The sequence below is a fragment of the Salvia splendens genome, chromosome 21 (assembly GCF_004379255.2).
Source record: "Salvia splendens isolate huo1 chromosome 21, SspV2, whole genome shotgun sequence".
Lineage (NCBI taxonomy): Eukaryota > Viridiplantae > Streptophyta > Magnoliopsida > Lamiales > Lamiaceae > Salvia > Salvia splendens.
In genome coordinates, this window is record NC_056052.1 from 15,438,228 (window position 1) to 15,461,132 (window position 22,905).

At 43.9% G+C, this 22,905-nt stretch overlaps 2 long non-coding RNA genes across 2 annotated transcripts; one reads left to right on the forward strand and one right to left on the reverse strand.

Annotated features, from left to right (window-relative positions):
* Positions 1-3,999: 3,999 nt before the first annotated feature.
* On the reverse strand, positions 4,000-6,470 carry LOC121783764. The gene is made up of 3 exons (XR_006046641.1): positions 5,754-6,470; positions 4,723-4,788; positions 4,000-4,249 (listed from the first exon to the last, which is right to left on the reverse strand). It is a non-coding gene; the product is annotated as an uncharacterized LOC121783764 (long non-coding RNA).
* On the forward strand, positions 5,402-6,358 carry LOC121783763. The gene is made up of 2 exons (XR_006046640.1): positions 5,402-5,617; positions 5,714-6,358. It is a non-coding gene; the product is annotated as an uncharacterized LOC121783763 (long non-coding RNA).
* Positions 6,471-22,905: the final 16,435 nt, after the last annotated feature.

Sequence of the window (22,905 nt, forward strand, 5' to 3'; positions counted from 1 at the left end):
GGTTGGCTTTTACCGAGCTGTAGGCTGCGACCGAACTCTTTGGTTGTGCCGAACCGAACTCTTTGGTCATGCCGAACTGATACTCTTTCTTGGGTTTTGGGCTGATGGGCCGTCACTGTTATTGGGCTCGCAACTAGGGTTTAGTTGTTTAGTTCGTACCCCATCAAAGATCATCGTGGAGAAGGCGCAAGCATTCGATGATTCTTTAGGGAATCAAATCGGTAACTCTAAACCGTAGAATTCATGTTTAGGATTTATATTCTATGGGCATGAATTATTTGTGTTCTAGCATGCAATTCTGTGTTGACATGTGAATAGATTAATTCCATAATCGGTCAAATAGATCCTACATTTGATTTATTTGTTTGTACAAGTCTTCAGCTGTGCAAGAGGCTCCAAAACCCCAACACAACTACCATCTCCTCTTCAGGCCCTTCAGTCAGGTCCTCCCCAAGTTATGTAGGAGTCCCTTCTTCCTAGCCAGTAGCGGTAGGCGATGCTGGCCTTGTACTTGGGTAGCTTTCCTTCTGGGCAGTAGTTAAGACAGGATCCTCCCCATGTATTGTAGGAGTCCCTTCTTCTTCGCTCGAGATCTCCACCATCCCATATGCAGTGGTTGCCTCTGTATTCCTTGCCATCCCACGCCCAAGGCATCTTTGCGACACACGCGTCGGCCTCTGCTTTTCCTTCCATCCTTCAGTAGTAACTTCCTCACAGGTTCGGGTTTCGTCGAGGTTGACTTTTCTGCCACAGACTGGGCAGTAGGGACTTGTGGTTCCGCTTCTACCACTTTTTCTGGTTCCGCCTTCTCTCTCTTCTGGCTCGACGGTTGTTTCCTCTGGTCCCCTCGTGGGGTTCATTATGCTTTCACTTGCTACTTCCTCAGATGCGAGGTCCGGACCCTCAGCCATCTTGGCAGCATTCTCCTCTGCGTTATTCACTCTATCCAAGATCTTTTGAAATTCCTCATCAGTCATTAGGCCATGCTTCTTGGCCGTCTCATTTAGGTGTACTTCCTCCGGCACTTCTTTTTCTATAGAATCCTCTGCCATCGGTGTTACTTCCTCTTCGTCCCTTGCCCTTCCGTCTTCTCCCCTTGGTGTCTCGCCCTCAGCGTCTTCTGCTTCTTTGCCCATGTCTTGGTACGCCGAAAGGGGGCTAACATCCAATGGTTTATCTTGGTTCAGTTTTGGTGGGGGTTCGGGTGTTTCAAGGGGTACGTTTTTCTCGAGAGAGGGTTCTAGGGGTGTAGGTTCCGTTGAAGCTAGAGTGGAGGGTGGAGGAATTTGCGATGCAGGAATGGTTGGTGGAGGGACGGAGATTGAAGGCGTTTCACTCACTATAGGTGTCGCCCCTATCACTTGGGTCAAATTTTCCAGTGCGGCTCCCCAATTCACCCCTGGGTTTCGTCGATTGAAGGAATGCGGACAATACTTCAGCGGAAATCATGGCTCCCAGTTGTAAAGTTGGGGCGGTGGTGGTTGTGGTTGAATCACCTGTGGTGGTTGATTCGCCGGTTGTGGGTTCGCCGGTGGTTCTCCAGCGGGTGGATTTCTGGGTTGTTCCTCTGGCGGTGGTGGCGAGGACTTGCTTTTTGAAGTTTTGTACGCCATTTTCTTCTTCCCCATGGTCAGAATTCTGGTAATTCGTGGTGGTGGAATTGCAGGTGTGAATTTGAAATTTTTGGAAAGGGTTTCGGTTTTTGAGAATTCGAAAATGAGAGGGGGTGGTTTCTGGTTGGTTTATATAGGGAGGGTGGCAGTTGCAGGGTTTCAACCGGCTGGAGCGGTTACCGGGTCGCGTCCCTTCGGCTATGCAGTTTCTGACGCGAGCAATTGATTGGATGGCGCTCGTCTCTTCACTGACTCACGTGCCCCCAGTCGCGCTTGCACCTGCGAAAAAGATGCACTAAGCGACAAAATAGAATAACCGCCCCTACTTTCAAATTGGAATTTTCCCCCTTATTTTGCTAAGTATGGAGTTAAAGAAAAATGACACTTCAAATTTATCAGGAATTGTATGAATGAGAGACCGATGTGGTCATTGTGCATCCTAATCAAAGTTTAAGTTTCAAAAATATTTTTGGTTTTTTAATTTTGAATTCCTAATCAACATTAAATTTTAGCTAAAACTTATTTACAATATTTACAACCCTATGCTAGGAAATTTGGAATTCTACCTAGTCAGTAGGCACATCTATTCCTTAATGGTTAACCAGGTGGAAATCCAAATTCCTATCCTACTGATTACTAGCATTATCAAGAGTCGTATGCAGTGGAATTTCTTCCACCACACACATTTCTGTGTTATCCTTAAATATCTTCAGCTTATGTCCATTCACAACAAAAGGTTCAAAGTTAGGGGCACTCCCTGAAATTTAGACTGCTCCATTTGAACGAAGTGCCGTTATGATGTAAGGGCCTGTCCACTTTGATTTAAGCTTCCCAGGCATTAGCCTCAGTCGAGACTGGAAGAGTAGTACTTTCTGGCCAACGCAGAGTTCCTTGGTCCTCAGATTCTTATCATGCCACAATCTTGTTTTCTCCTTGTACCACATGGCTGAATCGAATGACTCTAATCTGAGTTGCTCCATCTCCTGTAGCTGCAGCTTCCTTTTCTCTTCACAGGTTCCAATATCCATATTTATTTGTTTTCTCGAAGACTATGCGGTAAGGAGACATCCCTATGGGTGTTTTGTAGGCAATTCTATACGCCCACAGTGCTTCCTCCAACCTTTTACTCCAATCTTTCCTAGGAGGGTTAACCGTCTTCTCTAGGATGCTTTTTTATCTCTCTATTAGATATCTCAGCCTAGCCGTTACTTTGCGGGTGATAGGGGCTAGACAATCGGTGATGAACTCCGTACTTCTTCATCAATGCCTCAATGGTACGGTTGCAGAAATTAGTCCCCTGATCTGATATGATCACCCTCGGCACTCTGAATCGGCTGAATATATTACTATTCAAGAATTTAGCAATCTCCTTAGACTCACAAGTGCTTGTGGCCTTAGCTTCAATCTATTTGGATACGTAATCATCCGCCACCATGATATAGGAATTCCCATAGGATGATGGGAATGGACCCATGAAGTCCATACCCCAGACGTCAAACACTTTGCATACAATGACCGGGACTTGTGGCATTTCATCCCTCGCAGAGATCCCATCAGTCGGTTGGGAACGGTCAGTAAAGTCCATACCCCAAAACTCATACGCGTCTCTGTTCAGAGTTGGCCAGTAAAATCCATTGTCTAGCACTTTTCTTGCGGTCTTCTTGGGTCCGAAGTGTCCTCCACATGCCAAGGAGTGGAAATGCGTTAGGACATCTCTTTGCTCCCAGTCAGGAACACACCTTCTGATCACCTGATCGGCTCCCATCTTCCATAGGTATGGATCGTCCCAAAACTAATATTTCGCCTCACTTCTGATATTCAGCCTCTGAGCTTTCGTAACGCTTGGTACCTCTGGGAGATCCCCTGTAACTAGATAATTCGCCATATCGGCGAACTACGGCTCCTACCCGACTCTTTCTTTCCCTTTTGCTATCACTTCCTGGCCAGTTAGTTTCTTAACTTCATCCTAATCGATTCGTCTGGCCGAAAAACTACTTCACTTAAATGTTCTTCAGGAAACTTATCTTCTACATCCTCACTACTTTCTTCTTGCACGATCCTACTCAGATGATCAACTACCATGTTCTCCACTCCTCGCTTGTCTTCAACATCCCAATCGAATTCTTACAGCAGGAGTACCCATCTGATCAATCTGGGTTTTGACTCCTTTTTGGCGATCAGGTATTTTATCGCCGTATGGTCAGTATAGACGATAACTGTCACGACCGCCCTTCTAGGGTATAATAAATGCAGCGATCGTGACTTAAACGGACTTAAATGCAACAAGGAAAATAGGCTAGGGTTTCAACAAAGAGGTTTGACCAAAGTATTTAATGAACAATTAAGTATAAGAAAAGGGGACGCTTTAACAATGAGAACCAATAAAGAAAGACTATCATACTTTAGGTCTAAAGGCATGGCTTAAGATAATTCAAAACGTAACGTGTTTCAATATTCAAAAAGAGAATAAAAAAAAATATCAGTATCAACTTAACGACAAAATAATCACGTTTTAGCGGAGGCATCCAAGAGATGAGTGAAGTCGTGTATGAAGACACGACGACACTCGGAGTTCAAGACAATAGGATTTTTAAGTTAATTTGCTCAACACCGCCAACCGCTCGTCGCCGCTCAACCTGCATATAGGGAAAACACATGCAGGGCTGAGTACTATAAAGATACTCAGTGGACTTATGCCGAAAACATTTTCATAAAAAAAATTATTATTTATCATGGCATAAATAAGTAACCATCGGGGTTTAGCTTTAGAAAGGCCCGAGGCACTCAAAATAATTTCCATTGTAAAAGTCGACTGATCAGTCATTTTCCCATAGACGTTAGCCATATCTGCTCATACATGACAAGGAATGCGGCCGCAAACCAGGTCACTAGACCGGCCAGCCCGTACGCTAGCACAAAGTCTACCATAGGTGTACACTAGTCCAAGTAGGGTTTGCGGCCCTACGAGGACCCGAATTCGATTTAAATAATAATGGCATAAAGCCATATCAGATAGGCACGTTAAAAACAAATAAGGCATGATAAACACAGTTTCATATCCCATCGATAAAACATTTAGGACATCGTCCTTATTTAAAAGAAAGCCCACCTCAAAGCGCTTAAGTCTCAACTATATCCTTTCCCTTGGAATCAAGTTTCGCGCGCAAGATATCACCTTTAAATATTGGAAATAGCACATATATCAACATGAGAGGTCAGGCAAAAGCTAAGATGCATGCATCCTAAAGCTTCAATTATTCTACCGATATGATTATGAATTCTTCCCAATTAAATCTTGATCTTTTCAATTAATTCTGCCGCTCATGTCTCAACAAATTTTATTAACACTGCCCAAAGATTAAAACACCATGTAGTCTAATAAAAGAGCCAGGATATATCAAGCCCAAGAGATTAAAAAGGAGTCGACCACTGCCTTAAAAGAATCGGCCCAAATTAATTATGCACACCCATTCAACCAAAGAAAGAAAGATGATTTAATTAACACAAAAGAAAATACTCCTTTCCCAGACTACACATACAGTACACCCCCATTTTTTTTACACCTCAAAATTAGAAACAACCATTAAACAAGAAATAAAGTTTTACCCCACCCATAATAATACATGTACCCCACTCTCCTTTCTACTTTACAACAAGGACTCAAAAAAAAGTATTAAATAATTATTTCCTATTCTACTTTAAAAGTTGAAGAATTAGGTACTCCCATTTTAAAAATCACCCGTACACCCACCTGCCACTTCCTTAACACTAATAGCTAAATAAAATAAGATAAAGAAACAAACCCATACTCCCATTTTAAAAATCACACGTACACCCACCTCATTCCATTTCAAAGTCGAAGACCAGATTAATACAGGGGAAGAAATAACAAAAAAAAAAAAACGATAACTCCCACACACACCAAAACTCTTCACTCTCCGATTCGGTGGCTGCCGACGTCTCTTCGCAGCGCCGCTCCAGCAGCCCAAATCTCACCCCGCAAGGTAAGTCCTTAATTAGATTTCATGAATTAAATCTCGAATCTTTGATTTAGGTTTTTCAGATTATCGATTTGATTAAGCGAGAATCATGCTATGCAGTTCATGGATTGATGAATTGAATTGGGGAAGAAGTTTATACCTTCAAAAGAACGAATTGGCTTTGAAACAAAAGATTGAAGCTCTGGTTCCTCCCTTTCTACTGCTCCCTCCGCCGTTTTTTTTTGAGTGGCTGCGAATTTGTGAGGGAAAGAGATTAGGGTAGGAGGATTTATATAGCTGTGTATTGAGAGTCATTTTTGGTGATTGATTTCACTTTGATTGTGGTCAAAAATTAGGAAAGATTTGCAAGAAGGAGGAGCGGTTATGAGCGTGGGAGAGGGAACGTAAAATAGGTAATTGATTCTCAAAATAATAGCAATTAAAGGTTGATGTGTGATTTAATTTTGGAGCAGATTGAAGATATGGAGGAAAAAACGTGTTAGTTGATTTCACATTTAATTTGGACTCTTATTGTTGCCTTTGACAAATTCTCAAATTGTATAATTATTTGCTGATTGGAAGAAGAAATAAGGCAGATTTGGAGAAGAGAAACTCTGCGGATCTTCTAATTTCTTGGAGTCATTTAGTAGGATTAATTTGTTTGGGCTCAACATCATTTGTATTTTATTTACATTACATAGCCCACAATTTATTTTCTACCAGACTGGATTTTTGTATTATTTATTCAATTTATCGGATCCAACACGAAATTGAGTCCAATAAATATTCCTCACGGAAAGGAATTATTTAACTTCACATTGTGATTCACTTCACAAATTTCTAGCTCTCATAACAAATTATCAATTATTCAAAAACATTTAATTTCACCCCACATCAATTATTCAAAGCAGCCACGTCACATATTCAACAAAGTTGACTCAGTCAACCCAAAATCATAACTCCGAACCAGTAGCTTTGATATCACTTCCACCTTTGCTTGATCAACCTAGATTCCTCTTTCTGACACTACATGGCCTAACACTATGCCCTCCACGACCATAAAAAGGCACTTCTCGAAGTTTAAAACTAGGTTTTTTTCTTGGTACCTCCCCAACACAACGTCTAGATGTCGTACACATGAATCGAATGAGTCTCCATAAACGGTGAAGTCGTCCATGAATTCTATGCAGTCTTCAATCAGGTCGGAGAAGATACTCATCATGCACCGTTGGAACGTCCCTGGGGCATTGCAAAACCCAAACGACATTCGTCTGTATGCGTAGGTTCCAAACGGGCAGGTGAAGGCCGTCTTGTCCTGGTCTTTTGGATATACATAGATTTGGAAATATCCACTATACCCATCCAAAAAGCAGAAATATTGCTTCCCAGCCAATCGCTCCAAGATCTGTTCTATGAACGGCAAGGGGAAGTGGTCCTTTCTGGTGGCAGCATTCAACTTGCAGTAATCTATACACATCCGCCACCTTGTGACCAATCAGGTGGGTACTAGCTCATTTTTTTCATTCTTCACCACCTGGATTCCTGACTTCTTAGGAACCATGTGAACTGGGTTGACCCATTCACTATCCGGAACCGAGTAGATGATTCCCAAAGATTACAACTTCAATATTTCCATTAAGACCTCTTCACGCATGTTGGGGTTTAACTTCCTCTGCGGGTCACGATGCGCCTTAGCTCCTTCCTCTAGCCTGATGTGGTACATGCATACATCTGGGCTTATTCCTACTAAGTCTGTCAAACTCCATCCGATGGCCTTTTTGTTCCTGCTCAGCACAGCCAGTAGCCTTGCCTCCTGTTCCTCCGTCAGTTCGCCATTGATGATTACTGGGAATGAATCTGCTTCTCCGAGGTAAGCGTACTTCAAGTTAGCCGGCAGCTTCTTCAACTCAACTTGTGGGGGAAGTGTCTCTGGTGGCAATGGGTTTCCTCCCTCTTCATCACCTTTCTCTGACTCTATTTCTGGGGTGCCCTCTGTACCGGCTGGTAGCTTGGTACTTGTGTTCCCAGTGAACTCAGGTCTCATACAGAATTTTTTAATGGCTTCCTCAACTTCTATGTCAGCTTGTTCGTACACATCTAAAGCCCGCATTTTCTCCTGCAATAACTCAGCCTCAAGATACTCTTGGACTAGGGGGTCAATCACATCAACATAACACAGACTTTCAGAATCAATGGGTTTTTTCATGACCTCATCAATGCTAAAAGAAAATTTTTCACCATGGAAATCTATGCATATTGTGCCCTCGGACATATCAACAATGGTTTTTGTTGTTCACAAAAAGGTCTGCCTAAGAGTATTCCACTAGACTCCTTAGCCTCTGGCTCACTCATTCTGATCACATAAAAATCAGTGGGGTATTAAAAATCATGCCCTTTTACCAAAACATTTTCTGTAACCCCCTCAGGGCTGATGCAGGACCTATCAACCAGTTGAATCAGGACCCTAGTACTTGTTAACTTCGCTCCCTTCAAACGGTTATAGATTGCATATGGCATAACATTTATAGATGCTCGTAGATCACACATTGCATGCTCAGTTTTGACATCCTCAATGGTTATGGGCAAAGTAAACATACCTGGGTCGGCTCTCTTGGGTGGGAGCTTCTCCTGTACTATGGCCGATGCTATTCTCTTTCGCCTTTCTTGCTATGAATTCCTTAATGAACTTTCTCAGTGGTGGTAGCTTCACGGCTTGGAGGAAACGTGTGGTGACATCCAGCTTCCCGAATATGGAAAGATAATCCACGGGGTCCTCCTTCTTCCTTTTTGTCACAAAGCGATAGGGGAATGGTTTTTCTCCCTTCGCTACCCCTCTTGGAATTTCGGTGACCTCCTCAGAATCCTTTTTTTCTGCTTCCGTAGGTGGCCCAGTAACTGACCCGGTTTTGTTATGGCCGCTCCTCCTAGGCAGTTGGATTTCTTCCTTCTCGACCCCTGTTACTTGAGCCTCCCTTCCACTCTTCAAGATCTCCCTTTCTGACCATTCAGCTGTTAGGGTTTTGTATACTAGAAATCACCTTTCGAGTGATTGGATACTGTAAAACTCTAATTGTTATTTTCCAATAAATGCAAAAGATTATTTTTTGTCATAATGTTATTATGTTTTACATTTAATGGTTTTTTATTGCATATTTAAATGTATAAGCAAACGTAACAAAGTCTAAGTCTTTGTTTTAGTAGACCGGTTGTGGGCGTCGTCCAATTTAAGGTAACACGGTCAGTTCTAAACAGAGAAAAATAAGAATTTCACAACCTAGATAGGCCTAGACTACCTATCGTGAAAGGTTGCAATGTCAGTCCGATTATTTCTAAGCCTTATTGAAATAAGATGACGTTGGTGTGGTATAGCACTGAATGGATCTAACAGCAAGACGAGTCTTTATGCTATCTACTGAAAGACGAGGTCTTGATAATTAATTTCTTAATCAATGTACGTTCGCATTGAGCATACGATATTGAGTATCTACTACTTTAACTTACCAAAGGTGCGGGTTTTTCGTCACCCAACGATCCAGGTATATTGGGTAGTGGCGATCATTATCTAGCGGTGCTAGGATTGCTATTACGTTGAATCGTGCGCGAGGAGAGTCTCGTTTGATAACATCCACAAGAGGAGCTCGAAACAAGGTTTTATTATTCGGAACCTAGCTAGTTGGAGTTTAATCACTCTATGAATAATAAATAAGAGTTTCTTGCTAAGTCCACTCTTGGAGATTAAAATATGTTAATTAATTAAGTCCATAGCAGACAATATATAATTAATGGATGTTTCTATCTTAAGCGCGGGAAATAAATTAAATGCAATTAAAGGAAACCCGGAATACTTGTAATTTCGGATTTGGAAGGCAGTGCAATATTACTTCTGTAGTGGCTGCTTGTAATAGTCCAATATAAGCTTATATTAAATTGTGGGTTCAATTTAATTAGTAAAAAGCTAATTGGGTGAGGCCTGTTCCAAATTCTTCCTTAGATCCCTGACTGGGCCCAATATGTGACTTAATATAAATAAGAGAATAAATGAGACAGAAAAGACAATAATTATTGTTGAGAATTTTCGTCCCCCTCAGAGAAAGAGAGAGTTCGAAATTTTGCCTCCTCCGTGAGCTGAGTTCTGTCTTCGTTATTCAAGTCCTAGTACGTTGGTGAGATTTTCCCACACAAATATCGGCGTATAGTCCTGGACACCAGTCAGAAGGTCCGAGGTCAAGTACTGAAGATCTTCACGTGGAGAAGACGCAAGCCATCATCGATTCTTGATCGAATCAACGAGGTAATTTGGCTAATTCCGTAGTAAGCATGTTTTAGGGATCTTATATGCTAAAGCATGTTTCAATTCAAGTCATGAGCATGATACATGTGATAATTACGCGAATAGAATTTGTCTAAATAATCTGCTAAATAGATCAAATTTATGTGATCGGTAAATTCATGCACGCTTCCGCTGCCAACCCCTTCATCAGCCTCTCTGCCTTGAGTTGGAATTTTCTCATCCTTCATACTCGGTTCTCCCACCAACTTCTTCATCTCAAGTCCCTTGTACGTTGTGCCGAACCACACTGTGATTTTGCTTACATTTGCCTTCTCCGGTATATGGACTGTAGACAGGAGTTTCCCTAAGTTCCCCCTCATTTCACCCACCGAGGTTGCCAGCTGGGATAGCTGCTTGTTCAGCATATCCATATTAGCCTTTTGCTCAATTTGCACGCTATTCATCCCCTGTACCACCTCGTTGTTCGACTACATCTCGTTCCTCATATTCTGTTGAGAGGCAAGCATTTTCCCCATCATATCCTCCATTGACCTCCTCGGCTGGTTGGGGTTTTGGAATTGGTTAGGTCCTTGCTGGTGGTAAGGGTTATACTAGCTTTGAAGATTCTACTAGTAGTTTTGGGTGTTTGGGTGGTTTTGGGTAGGCTGGTAGTGGTTATACTGGTTAGAATGGTTATGGTTGTCTTGGTCTTGGTTTCCATCTCTGAAGGGTGGTTACTCTGTAAGCAGTGATAGTAAGTAAGTCAAGTGTGCACAGAGAAAACTAAAGCAAGTGCTCGGTCAAGACACCACGCTCCTTAAATCCATCGGATCACCAGGTCTAGGAACTCAAGAGAACAACAGTGTTTTTGTCGTTGGACACACTCGACTCCCCTTCAAAAATATATCCCTCAACCCGAATACTATAAATTAGTATAGAGAAGCGGGGTCGATCCCACAAAGATGGATTCGTGAAGTAGTGCTTAGAGACTCTGGAAACAAGCGGCTGCTACCACGCAAAAGGGTTGAGAATTTTAACCACCTCTAGACCTAGGCACGAAATGTAAATGCTAGACCTAGGACACGGAAAGGAAAATAGAATCAGACTTCAATACTGAGAGACACATTTTACTTCCTAGATTGAGTAAACGCCTAACTAATTAAGACTAGACAGAGAGAATAAAACGGCGGGGACCATGACTCCAAATATAGTAAGTACGGCCAAAGCTGCAAATAACAAACTTATGCTCCAACTAACAACGACATGAAATTTCCTAACCGATTCAAGCACGCAAATGGAGAAAGAAGAGCATATATCTGGATTTGAACAGAATATAAAGATTTGGATGCTGGAAACTTACCATGAACCGGAAATACATCAGATCTACGTAAACTAGGCGAAATGAAATGAAAACACGTAAACTAGGCATGAAATTTAATCAATCTTGCTCAGATTCACGTCGGATGCTTAATCCACTCCGGATCCAAGAGATCCGAACCCAACAACAGACAAAATCGACTCTATAACTCCGGTTTTCACAGATCTGTCCCGATTAACTCCGAATTCAAACAATCACAAACATCTCCACAACACTAGCGAACTCAACTCTCCGATTCATCAACAAACAGACTCCGATCACCCAGATCCAGCCACAACCTGCATAAATTCAGAAAACAATTGCGAAACGCATCCAAAACAAGTAAACTAACTCAAATTCCAGAAGATCATAGCAGCAAAACCAGAAATCAACATCATCGACATAACTGAAAATAAAACTCGCATAAAATACGGAATAAATGGTAAAAACAACCAGAGGTCCGAGCTTCGAACAGAAAAGCTCGGCAAAATCAGCAAAGTACGAAAGCGTAAATTAAATTGTTTCTTCGCCCCACAGAAGGACGGTGTTACAACCCAATCGAAAACGTGAAAAAGCAAGATGTGAACCCAAAGTGCGTCACCCTGAATCTCCCCACGAAAAGAACCCAAGTGTGTGAAAAGTTTACTAAGCTACAGGCTGTTAGCGAGGCCTCCAACCGAGAGGATCCCTCCAGCGCGCATGCTTCTCCCTTTTATAGATGCGGACATAACCTTCTAGAGTCTTCGTAGAAATCTCTATTCTACCCTTCAACTACGAGGTTTCCTCCGTCAAGCAATTTTTCATACATTGTTCACTTATCCGCCAGTTTCCTCGGGCGTGTGATTACCGCCTTCCCTTCCTGGACCTGGCGGATTCCTTCTACACACCTGGCTTAAAACAAGTGTTAGACCCTGTAAATTCACGAATTTTTCCCCTAGACCTATGCATGAAATTAGCCTTATCAAACTGCTCACACTTAAACCATGCTTGTCCTCAAGTATGAAAGACAAGAAAAAAGAAATAAGGTGAATTTCAATGCACGGTTCCCAAGAACGACTCTATAAACAAGACACTAACACAAAAACAGACTCCTAGACCTAGACAACTACAGATTCAGAAAAGAAAAATAACACACAAAGAACACAAAACACAACAAATAAGCATGCACTAGTTTCAACTTTTAGGCAATGGTCCCCACAAGCTTAAGTTCTCTCTAATTGTCTACAGTCTTCAAATCCTCCCTCTTCCTTCGTCGACCTAAACGGTCCGTCAGTTTGTCAAGAAGCCTATGGATTTCCTAGCGGTTAGGTTTGCTCGATCGCTCATTCCTCACCAGGGATGTTAGGACCAAAACGCTCCAAAGTTAAAGTTACACCACTGATGCGTTGGGTTACGAGAGTTTCTCCTTTCTATCTTCTCGATTTTTTTTTTTCATTTTTTTTCCCATGGCCAGGTAATTTTTATTCTTTTTTCCCCTTTTTTTCCCCTGGACTTCGTCCAGCTTATACCTCCCCTTTTTTTTCAATTTTCTCCTCCCCTGGATTTCGTCCAGCTTATACCTCCTTTTCCTGGACTTCGTCCAGCTTATACCAACAGTTCTGGACTTCGTCCAGCTTATTCCTCCATAACCCATTTTTCCTCCTTTGTACTCTACTCCCTAAGCATCAAGTGGCTGCCCATTTTTTACATGTTAGCTCAAAGTGTTAAGGCTTATAACTAACTTTTATAGAAGGGCTGCACAGCTAGGTTATCTAAAGCATCCTCTATCGTCCTCACTTCATCCAAACCGCTTTTGGTTTATTAAGTAAAAGGGCATCAAAGTTGACGTGTATCCTTTCTTCAATTGCTCTTACTAAGGGAATTTTGCCTTATTGTATCCACTAGCTCATGCAACACGCAAAAATAAAATAAAAAAAACTGAAGACTCTAAGACTCTTATTTACATACTGCACCTATTCCCTCCCCCTCCCACTTCACTCAAGCTTGTCCCCAAGCTATCCTAGTGAAGGGGGGAAACAGGGAAGTATGAACAACACAAAACAGACCACAAAACGAACAAACAACATGCTAAAAACAAAACAAACTTCTCACACTTAGACCGTACACCGGGCTAAGTGGGAGAAAGTTCAACAACTAAAACCAAACATGCAAAAACGGCACAACCCCTTCTCACACTTAGACCAAAGAATGGGCTAAGTGTGGGAAATTGCAACACATAAGTACAGAACAAGCATACAGGCACAGAAAAACAAAAACAGAAAGCAATAAAAGATGAAAAGTAAAAGTTACTTGGGTTGGGGGGAATTAATTCGGGGTCTGGCCCCCTTGGGAGCCAGACTTGGGCGGCACGGCCTGTTGGGTCACTTTAGCCTTCTTTCTTGCCGGCGATTCCGGCTTCTCTATCCTCTCTTCTGTCTGTCTGGGTACGGTCTTCTTTAAAGTCACGGGTCTAGAATAAGACAGGATGGTCAGAGGCTTGGTGACTTGTGGCGGCTTCTGGATAGATAAACTTCCTGGACTTGGTGCCGTGGTTCCGCCACTGGATCCAGGAAGTGACTTTGGTGCGTCCGGCAATTTCTCGCGCAACCACTTCATCATCGTCATTATTAATGCGACACCTTCCGTCATCCTCTCAGTACATCTGGATGATGTCTCCACCAGATCAGAAATGCGCCCCTTGAGGGCCACCATTTCTTCCCTAAACTTCCTGACTTCCGTTTTCATTTCGTCGAACTCCGTTCTTACTCCGACAACTTCTTTCCGGACTCCCTCAGCCCCAACACTGTCCTTCCCTTTACCCCGTAGGGCCACGATCTCTTCCCTCACCTTTTGAATTTCGGATCTCATCCATCCGACTTCCTTCCTCATCACTTCCACTTCCACGACTGACTCTCTGGCTGCATCCACATCAGCAATTTCGGTCACCCCCGCCACCTCTTGCTCCTGTTTGATCTGGGCTTCCGACTTACCAACTTCATAAAAACAGACATCCCTCCCGTGCGTGATTAGCAGCCCCTTGTTGAAGAAGTAATCCATGTTGAAAACCTCTGGGGGTAGACACATCTTCACTTCTCGGCAGGACTTGTGGATCTTCATGATAACATTCCGCTGTAGATAAGCCCCGAGAAGATGGCATGTGTATAGATGCCGGGAAGGGTTGGCAGTTACTTGGTGGCAGGCTTGGGCTAACCAGTAGCCCAAGTGGACACGTACACCCGTGGCCATGCACCAGGTAAAGTATAAGTCGGGAGTCGTCAATGCGTTGTTAGCTGTGTCCATCAGATTATAGCTAATGAAGTTTTAGGCGAACCTCAGGATCCTGTTCTAGATATGATGGGCCTTCGAAAAACTAGTTTTAAATTGACCCACCCTCGGGTTGGTCAAGAACTCCCATGCGCTCTGCGCTTTGAAACCTGGCATGAACTTTGGTGGGCCGACCATTCTCTCATTCCATAATCCTTTGTCATCTTCTGTACGCGTCAGCAGACCCATCCGTAAGGTCCACTCACGGATGCTCATCACATTTTTTTTTTAAAAAAAAAAAAAAAAAAAAAAGTCTATCGGAACCTCAAGGGTGCTATGCTTTAGCAACCAGTCAAAGCCGATTGCCTCTATATACCCCCGAAATTCATCGTTGCTCGAGATCTCCTTTAGTTCCGCCGAGTTATACATCTTCCCGGACTTAGCAACCTTTCCTAAACCACTCTTCTCCGTGTATATTGCTGTGCGTTTTGGGTCCGTGAACTTCCTCATCTCGTTCAGCAGCTCTTTAGTAATCCAGATTTCTTTCGGCTCAAAGTTGAGCTCCACCTCTTGTTCTTCTTCGGAGTCACTGGACCCATCAGGGCTTCCGGACTCAGCAGCATATGGTACCTTAGCAGGTGGAGGGAGAGAGGGTTCAACGGACTTCCCTTTTGATTTCTTGGTCGAGGAAGGAGCAATATGTTTTCCTTTCCTCTTCCTCTCGACCGCGTGTCGGCGCTCCTCCTTGTCGCTCTCCCCATCAGTAGGTCTAGGAGAGTTTACCTGGTCAGGAGCTGCAGGCTCTAGATACAACGACCCTGCTTCTGTCCGCGAGACGTGTTCCTCTATTTCATCACGTAAACCTCGACGAGCTTGCCTCCTTACTTCCCGTGCATTAACTGGTGAATCGGTCCCAACGGGGACATCAGTCAGATCTACCATAAAAGTCATCCCGTCGCCGCCGGGTTCTTGTTCAGCATCAGCACCGAGGGCTTCTCCCTTGTTAGACATAAAAGGGGTCGCCCCCTTGAGATAAACAGGGGACTCTACCCCAACCAACTCTTGTTCAATGTGGGCTTCAATACCCACGGACTTCTCAGGGGTTTCGGCGCCCTCAACCACTTCTGGGGTTTCCCCCGCTAATTTTCTATCAGAATTTAGGGCTTCGTCGCCCTCTGGAACATCACTTCCAACAACTGGGGTTTCCCCCCCTCCAAACTCTTCCAAAACAGGGGATTCCCCCTCTGCGACAGAATCTAACCTGGGTTCACTTACAGCCAATAATCCCTGCCCTGCCGCAAAATCTACTTCTTCTTCGTGCTTTTCTGCGGTGGCTGTCTCCGGGACGCCAGTGTCAGGTTCTGCGACGGCTTCTGGTTGGGATGTTGAAACCCCTGAAGTTTCCGGTGGGGGTGGTACGACAGATGTTGAAACGGTCGGTACAGATTTCCCCATCATAGCCGCGAACATAGCAAATGCCTCCATCGCCTTTTCTGGCGCCCCAAATTTTTGTAGGAGGTCAGCCATGAACGCCGCCGTATTAGAATCGGCGGGTCCTGAAGTACTTCCGGCACCCTGTTTGTTGTCCATGAAGAATGCTACAAAATTTTCACAGAAGCTCGGACGGAATTTTCTCGATTAGGGTTAGAGAAAGAAAACCTAAAGAGAAATTTTGGGGATTTTTGAATGTAGAGAGAGAGTGAGTAATGAAAAATAAAAAACAGCACACGGTTATTAGCTGATGGGTATGGACGAGGACGGTTTTGCAGGCATGACGCTAGCGACCGTATGTCTCCTCATAAAGGTGCCCCTTTAGTTTTTTGAAATCCGAACCGGTGCCAATTCTCTCCAATGTTTTTCTCCTCAACTCCCTGCCCCAGTAGATACTCTCTGCAGAACTACACATAAAAAAAAGAATCAAACTAAAAAAATGAAAAGCCAGACCCCCCAGGTCTAGGATATGACAATATCAAAAACATTCCCAAGGAGTCTGGTATTTCGTAAATATTTTTGGAAGATTATTTTTTTCTGATTTGTTTGGGTTTTCTTGATTTAAGGAAAACAATTAAATATTTACAAATTGTGTTCAAGTGTTCTCACGATTCCTAGGTCAGGTCATGGTAAAACTTCTTGGATACTGGACCTAGGAAATCCTTAAGAACACTCACTTCCTAGACCGATCAGGCGATATCAGGGAGTGCGCGTAGTGGCATTTCGTCCACTACACACAGCTCCGAGTTATCCCTAAATACCTTCACACGATGACCGTTGACAAGAAAATGAGTTGAGTTTGAAGCACTTCCCTGGATCTCTACTGCTCCATTTGCACGAAGACTCACAATAGTGTATGGTCCAGTCCATTTGGACTTCAGCTTACCAGGCATTAACTTGAGCCGGGATTGGAACAGGAGAACTTTCTGCCTAACTTACAGTTCCTTGGTCCGGAGATTCTTATCATGCCAAAGCTTGGTCTTTTCTTTGTACCACATCGCTGATTCGTAAGACTCAAGCCTCAATTCTTCCAACTCCTGGAGCTGCAGTTTCCTCTCTCCCTCACAGACTTGAGGATTCATATTAATCTCCTTGACTGCCCAGTACGCCCTATGCTCAATTCCAACCGGCAAGTGACACATCTTGCCGAATACTAACCTGTAAGGAGACATTCCAATGGGCGTTTTATATACTGTTCTGTATGCCCATAGTGCGTCATCAAGTCTCTTACTCCAGTCCTTCCTTGACGGATTAACCGTCTTTTCCAGAATCGCTTTGATTTCCCTGTTTGATATTTCAGCTTGCCCATTTGATTGAGGATGATATGGTGTGGAAAGGCGATGGTGAACTCCGTACTTTCTCATTAGAGCTTCAATAGTCCGGTTACGGAAATGATTCCCATTATCAGATATTATAGCTCTGGGCACTCCGTACCTGTTAAAGATGTTAGCTCTAAGAAATTTCACTACCTCTTTGGCTTCACACGATGTGGTCGCCTTGGCCTCTATCCACTTTGAAACATAATCAACTGCCACAAATATGTATGCGTTCCCGTATGAAGACGGAAATGGACCCATGAAATCCATTCCCCAGACATCGAAGATCTCATACACAATCACTGGAACTTGTGACCAAGTAGCCCCTCCTGGAGATTCCCCCTATCTGTTGACACCTCTCACAGTTCTGACAAAACTCGAAAGCATCCTTATGCAATGTAGGCCCGTAAAAACCACTATCTAACACCTTCCTTGCAGTCTTCCTAGGTCCAAAGTGACCTCCACAAGCTAGGGCATGGCAATGGTTCAGCACATCCCTTTGTTCCCATTCTGGTATGCATCTTCTAATCACTTGGTCATCTCCCATTTTCCACAAATACGGGTCGTCCCAGAAATAATACTTGGCCTCGCTTTTGAGCTTCATCCTCTGGGCCCGGGAACTTTCCTGCGAACTGGGCACCTCTCCAGTGACCAAGTAGTTTGCCAAGTCTGCGAACCATGGCTCATCGTTTAGACGACATTTTCCTCTCTCAGAATCTCCTGGATCTGTTAACGCCATGATCTTTTCCCAATTGACGGGTCTAGGAAGTTCTCCTAAATAGTACAGATGTTCCTCGGGGAATGCATCTGGAATTGCCTTGACTGCCCAGTACGCCCTATGCTCAATTCCCACCGGCAAGTGACATATCTTGCCGAATACTAACCTGTAAGGAGACATTCCAATGGGCGTTTTATATGCTGTTCTGTATGCCCATAGTGCGTCATCAAGTCTCTTACTCCAGTCCTTCCTTGACGGATTAACCGTCTTTTCCAGAATCGCTTTGATTTCCCTGTTTGATATTTCAGCTTGCCCATTTGATTGAGGATGATATGGTGTGGAAAGGTGATGGTGAACTCCGTACTTTCTCATTAGAGCTTCAATAGTCCGGTTACGGAAATGATTCCCATTATCAGATATTATAGCTCTGGGCACTCCGTACCTGTTAAAGATGTTAGCTCTAAGAAATTTCGCTACCTCTTTGGCTTCACACGATGTGGTCGCCTTGGCCTCTATCCACTTTGAAACATAATCAACTGCCACAAGTATGTATGCGTTCCCGTATGAAGATGGAAATGGACCCATGAAATCCATTCCCCAGACATCGAAGATCTTATACACAATCACTGGAACTTGTGACCAAGTAGCCCCTCCTGGAGATTCCCCCTATCTGTTGACACCTCTCACAGTTCTGACAAAACTCGAAAGCATCCTTATGCAATGTAGGCCCGTAAAAACCACTATCTAACATCTTCCTTGCAGTCTTCCTAGGTCCAAAGTGACCTCCACAAGCTAGGGCATGGCAATGGTTCAGCACATCCCTTTGTTCCCATTCTGGTATGCATCTTCTAATCACTTGGTCAGCTCCCATTTTCCACCAATACGGGTCGTCCCAGAAATAATACTTGGCCTCGCTTTTGAGCTTCATCCTCTGGGCCCGGGAACTTTCCTGTGAACTGGGCACCTCTCCAGTGACCAAATAGTTTGCCAAGTCTGCGAACCATGGCTCATCATTTAGACGACATTTTCCTCTCTCAGAATCTCCTGGATCTGTTAACGCCATGATCTTTTCCCAATTTACGGGTCTAGGAAGTTCTCCTAAATAGTACAGATGTTCCTCAGGGAATGCATCTGGAATTGCTTCCTCGGTCTCCCCTTGAAAAATACGACTCAAGTGGTCAGCCACCTTGTTCTTAGTTCCTTTCTTATCCTTGACCTCTCAATCAAATTCTTGTAAAAGTAACACCCAACGGATTAATCTTGGTTTGGACTCCTTCTTTGCCAGCAGGTACTTAATAGCCGCGTGGTCTGTGAAAACGATCACCTTCGACCCCAGCAAGTACGGGCGAAACTTCTCGAATGAGTATACAACAACCAGCATCTCCTTTTCAGTGGTGTCATAATTCTTCTGAGCTTGATTCAGTGTCTTGGATGCATAAAAAATCACGTAGCTTTTCCCATCAACTCTTTGACCTAGCACCGCTCCCACGGCGTAGTCGCTTGCGTCGCACATGATCTCAAAGGGTAGATTCCAGTCGGGCGCTCTAATAATGGGAGCAGAAACTAACCTATCCTTCAACAAATGAAAAGCTTTTTTGCACTCCTCACTCCACATCGTTATGCAATAAGTGGGTGAGTGGTTGAGCAATTCTCGCAAAATCCTTTATAAGCCTCCTATAAAATCCTGCATGCCCTAAGAATCCTCTCACCTCTTTCTGATTCGTCGGCTAAGGCTGTTTTGAGATAACATCGGTTTTTGCCTCTTTCCGATACCACATGCCCTAGGACAATTCCGATACCACATGCCCTAGGACAATTCCCTCGGGGACCATAAAGTGGCATTTCTCGAAATTTAAAACCAAGTGCTTCTCCTGACACCTCCTCAGCACTACATCCAAACTTGCCAAACACGAGTAAAATGAATTCCCGTACACAGTGAAGTCATCCATAAAAATCTCGATGCAATCCCCCAGGAGATCCGAGAAGATACTCATCATACACCGCTGAAAGGTGCCTGGCGCATTGCACAGACCAAACGGCATCCGTCTATAAGCATACGTTCCAAAGGGACACGTGAAAGTTGTCTTCTCCTGGTCCTCGGGATCTACATAGATTTGAAAATACCCACTAAATCCATCCAGGAAGCAGAAATATTGCTTGCCCGCCAACCTCTCCAACATCTGGTCAATGAAAGGTAACGGGAAGTGATCCTTCTTAGTAGCCTCGTTCAGCTTCCGGTAGTCAATACACATCCTCCACCCAGTAACAAGTCGAGTGGGGACCAACTCATTTTTATCATTCTTAACCACCTGTATTCCTGACTTCTTTGGTACCATATGTACTGGACTAACCCATTCACTGTCTGGTATGGAATATATGATTCCTAGGGATAGCAGCTTCAATACTTCCTTCAGCACTTCTTCCCTCATGTTCGGATTCAACTTGCGTTGCGTGTCCCTGCAGGCTTTTGCTCATTCTTCTAGACGAATGTGATGCATGCAGATATCTGGACTGATTCCAACCAAGTCAGAGAGTGTCCACATAATAGCCTTCTTATGTCTCCGGATCACATTCAGCAATTTCTCTTCTTGTCCCTCGGTCAAGCTGCTGTTAATAATTACCGGGAAATTTTCATTTTCCTCCTGATACGCATACTTGAGCCCAGGTGGAAGCGTTTTCAATTCTTTCTTGGGGACATCTTTTTCCTGGGGCAAGGGATTTTTCTCTGTCGACTCTGTTGCGATTCCCTTCTTAGACACAGTAGAACTGTCCATGCTCACCACATAAGGTGCCTTCCTTGATCTAGCTAGCTTCGGGTTCGCACAGAATTCCAGAATCGCTTCAGCTAGCTCATCATCTGATAACTCACTCGTGTTCATTGCTTGACACCAACTAGCTACTTCTCTATCAATGACATGACTCTTCTCGGAATTCTCGATCTAATCCCGCATTAATTCTGTCTCAAGGTATTCCTGGACCAAGGGGTTAATAACATCTATAGCATGCAAATTTTCGACGTCAAGAGGTTTTTTCATTGCCTCATCTATGCTGAATGTATATTTCTCCCCATTATAATCAAGGCAGATGGTACCATAAAAAACATTTATGATAGCCTTGGCGGTACGCAGGAAGGGTCTCCCTAAAAGTACTCCGCCGGACTCTGCAGATTCATTATCACTCATTCTAATCACATGGAAATCAGTTGGGTACAAGAAGTCATGTACCTTTACTATTACATTCTCAAGCACTCCTTCAGGACAAATGCATGACATGTCTGCCAATTGGATCACAACTTTCGTGTCCACCATGCCTACCCCTACTAACTTCTTGTATATATACAGTGGTAACACATTTATGGATGCACCTAAATCGCACATAGCATGCTTGATTTTTACATCACCAATAGAGATGGGTAAGGTAAACATACCTGGATCATTGCATTTCGAAGGCATCCTCCGCTTTTGAATCACTGCAGAGACGTTCTCGCCTATCAAAATTTCTCCACTGGGTCTAGCCTTCCCAGCTATAAATTCCTTGATGAACTTGCTAAACACCGGCAATTTCTAGGCCTGTAAAAATGGTAGATTAATCTCCAATTTCCCGAAAATATCCATGAAGTCCACCGGTTCTTCCTTCTTCTTCTTGGCTCCCCCCGGCTTGGGAAAGGCTTCAGTTGCTTCCCTGCTCCTGTAGAGCTTTCAGCTAAGAATTCTCCAGTTTCCTCCATTAATGCCTCGTTCTCCAACTCCGGCTCTGGATCGAGGAAAAAAGGCTCAGCTGACCTTGGCAAGGGTTTCTCCAAATCCCTTGTCTTAAGGTCATCCTTGACCCAGGAAGTTCCTCCCTCCAAATTCCTAGGCCTAGGAATTGTATCCTCGTCCTTGCCTTCCTTGGGGCTTGTCGCTTCTTTCGTTCTTACCTCTGGCCCATCATATCCTTTCCCGAATCTCAAGGTAATCTGACTTATATTCGCTCTATCCGGTGGCCTTAGGGAGGCGGGAATCTTCTCTTCATTTCCCCTCATATCACTCAAAGAAGTGGCTATCTGGGATAACTGCTTGGCCAGCATATCCATTGCTGCCTTTTGCTCCTGTTGAGCATCTTGATGCTTGTGCACTACGTCATTGTTCGATTGCAGGTTGTTTTGCATATGCTTCTAACAACTGACGAGATCGTGCACCATATCATCGATACTCTTTGGTGATTTCGATGGCTGACTGGGCCCTGGCCCTATGCTCAGAGTCAGTCCACTTACTTGACCCTGACGAGCGTTTCCTTGACCTCCTGAAGAGTTGTTGTATTGATTTCCTTGACCCTGGTAATTGTTCTGAAAATTCCTTTGGTGCGGTGGTATATAAGAGTTCCCTTGACTGTTCTGATTTCTATTTCCCCAGCTCGAGTGGTCTCCTTGGTTCCGATTGATCCAGCTGCCCTGCCCCTCTTGATTCCTTCCTGACCAGTTACCTTGTCTTTCGGGCTGAGGTGCAAATTGCTGACTTTGTTGTGGTGCCGGCTGATTATGCTCATTGTCAGTCCATCTGAAATTTGGATGGTTTCTCCAGGGCGCATCTCTCTGCCTCCTTGGATTCCAGCTCCCATCGGGATTCCAACTTCCCATTGCATTGACCTGGGCCTGATAATCTCCTTCCTGGGCCCCGTAATATTGCTGAATTTGATTATCTCCTGGACCAGAAGATTTCTCCTTCCCTTGTGAAGCCAGTGGAATCGTCTTTTCAATCACGTTCAAAAGAGCTTTCTCGAGCCTATCAATTCTTGCTTCTACTTTGTCATCTTCTTGCTCTCTTACAGCATGCACCGATCCTCTCCTCACTGCATTCCTAGGGTTATCGTATGCCTTTTTAGCGTCGATCAACTTCCCCAGGATTTCTCTTGCCTCACTTCCTCTTTTTCTTGTGA